Raw genomic sequence first — 2462 nt, 5'->3', positions numbered from 1 at the left:
TGTGTGTGTGTGTGTGTGTGTGTGTGTGTGTGTGTGTGTGTGTGTGTTGGGAGGGTTACTGTAACTATGTGGTGCCCTTGGCACTTAGTGGTTATTTTACAACGTACAGGACAATCTCAAACAGCAAATTATTGTTCCATCCAAATTGCTCATCATGGCAACCTTGAGAAACTCTGGATGAGCCAATCCCTTCTCCCTGTGAAATTCTAGGAAGAGTCCCCTGGAGCAGAGAGGGTTGGGCTTCCCAAGACCCTGGCTCCCAGAGCAAGCCAAAATAAAGACTGCATTGCTGCCCTGGGGGCCTATTGGGCCAGAGACAAGACATCCAAGTACTTTGCATGCCCTCTCTCTTCCTCATGTTGACATTGATCTGTGCCAAAGCCTTTGAGAATAAGAATGCTAGAAATGGCCCACAGCACCAAACAAGGAAAGGTAGGAATAAAGACATGGGACTTTCTCTAGATCTCAGGCCCTTGTCCAAGGTCAAAGCAAACCCAGCCCAGAGGTGCCAAGTTCCTGAATCATTTTTTTCTCTGTTTATGAGTCAGACAGGGTCGATGATGTTCCCTTAAAAGCCAGGAAAGCCATCCGTTCACTTGTAGAAGGAGCTCTGCATTACCTCCATTGCCTTCCTTGCCTGCCCCTGGAGTTAATACAGTCTTTGGAGTGGCAAGCGCATCTCCTGATTTTCCGTGGTAGGAAGCGCTATCTAAGCAAAGTAGCTGAATTCATTCATTCGTGCACGGTTTGCTCAGCACACGTGCTGTTGGGCAGGTTTCTGCCCAGGGTTCTGCAAGATGCTGCATGACTTCCAGTAGTTATTTTGGTTTCCATTTCTGGTACCAAAATGTGGAATTGGGGTTGAGGGGCTGTATGAGATCAAGGAGGGTCCCTCCTGGCTCTATGCTTCAATTTATTCTTCATAATCAGCCTAATTCAACCCCTCTCTGCCTCATGGGGATAGTGTAAGGGCAGACAGGGTGACATCTTATTTGGGGTTTGGTTAACAGCAGGTGTCATTTTAATAATGCAAGGCTGTCTCACCGATAAGTGGACCCAGCTGACCTCCTTCTCCGCAAGAATGAACTCAATGAATTAACTTTTGATTTTGTTTCAAAATGGGGAGACTGGCATTTTTGAAGCTGCTATATTTTTCTATTTCTCTGTTAATTTCTTTGTAATAATCGGGTTGGAGTTTTGTTATTTGGTGGGGGGAGGGAGCTTTTATTAAGTTAGGAAGTTATCTAAGGCAGAAGTTCCAAGGCAGCCCGCCTCTGCTGTGTTCAAAAATCTTTTGTATTTGTTAACAGTATTTGAGACTGGAGAGATTGCACATAAAAAAGCTAGTTTTGTAGGGTGGAGGATGGGGCAATGCCATCATCTCCAGTTTGCTGCAACCCCCCTCCCCTGATTGGAGGCCCCCTCCCAGCCATCTACACCGCCCCCCATCCACTGCACTTCACTCACATAAGCCACCTGCCTGATCCTGGAGGACATATGAGTTTGCAAGCCTGTGGGGTAAAGGGTGGTTTGCATATTCTTTTTTCATTGCTTTCAGTATCTCTGGTGAATAGTTGAAGAGAGAAGGTCTTTACTGAGATTTGTGTTCTGCCTCCCAACAGATAAACACAAGACTGAGATCCTTCCAGGTCTAGCTTGGCTACCTTGACACATGGCTAAGATAAGCACTGTCCTTTTAGGAACAGTCTAGTTGATATTTTCTAGCAGACAGAGGAGTTAGGTGCTGGAAGGGATGACCTTGGTAGTAGATCTCTTCCAAGGACTCTTCCAAGGCATGAAGATTGGATGGGCCTGTCTGAGAATAGAAGCCCCGGATTAAGTCGGTGGTACCAGGAGCCATTGGCGAAGGCCTCCGGTCAAGTCATGGTCTGGACTGTTGGGTATTAATCCTTCTAATATGGCAGTAATTGTGCTGCTTCTGACTTGAATCAATAATTCCTTATATCTAATAAAACCAAACGGTACCTCATTGCTGTCTAATCAAAACCAGAATGGATCTTCCCTTTCATTTTCATAAGGTGTTCCTTGCAAGGGCCCCTGGGAGCAGAGCATCTGGGCAAAAGGTGGGAACTTCTGGAATAGTTTGGCCTGAAACACTTCCATTCCCGCCCTAGATCACACCTCCACCACCCTATTGGCTAGAATTGGAAAATCTATAGCTGGAAAGTAAATACTTGAAATTTTTAAAAAAGATAACATTTAGCTTGGTATTTAACAGGATGTGTGTGTTTTGTGTGCCCATATGAGCATGTTTAATGAGACCAAATGGCCTTGCCTGAGTCTCAGAGAGCCCTTTATCATTTGTGTCATGGTGCCTTTCCTCTCAAAGAATTTGTCTCCAAGACTTGCCACACAGAAGGAATCCCTTGGTTGTCAAACCAAAAACAAGGCAAAGCTGCAAAGGGGCCAAGGGCCGAGCCCCCCATACCTGTGTGCTCTAA

At 45.7% G+C, this 2462-nt stretch overlaps 1 protein-coding gene across 1 annotated transcript in view; it reads left to right on the top strand.

Moving 5' to 3' along the window:
* CUNH2orf72 (chromosome unknown C2orf72 homolog) overlaps positions 1 to 2010 on the top strand; it is a gene marked incomplete at its 5' end in the record, with an annotated part of 10397 nt that extends 8387 nt beyond the window's left edge. The window contains one exon of the mRNA XM_040450344.1: positions 1 to 2010. This exon is cut by the window's left edge and continues 703 nt beyond it.
* Between the last annotated feature and the right edge of the window lie 452 nt (positions 2011 to 2462).

Source organism: Herpailurus yagouaroundi, unplaced genomic scaffold (genome assembly GCF_014898765.1).
Source record: "Herpailurus yagouaroundi ecotype Mexico unplaced genomic scaffold, PumYag 202, whole genome shotgun sequence".
NCBI classification, from domain to species: Eukaryota; Metazoa; Chordata; class Mammalia; order Carnivora; family Felidae; genus Herpailurus; species Herpailurus yagouaroundi.
Note: the sequence above shows the minus strand (reverse complement) of the source record. Positions and strands in the feature narration are given on the sequence as shown.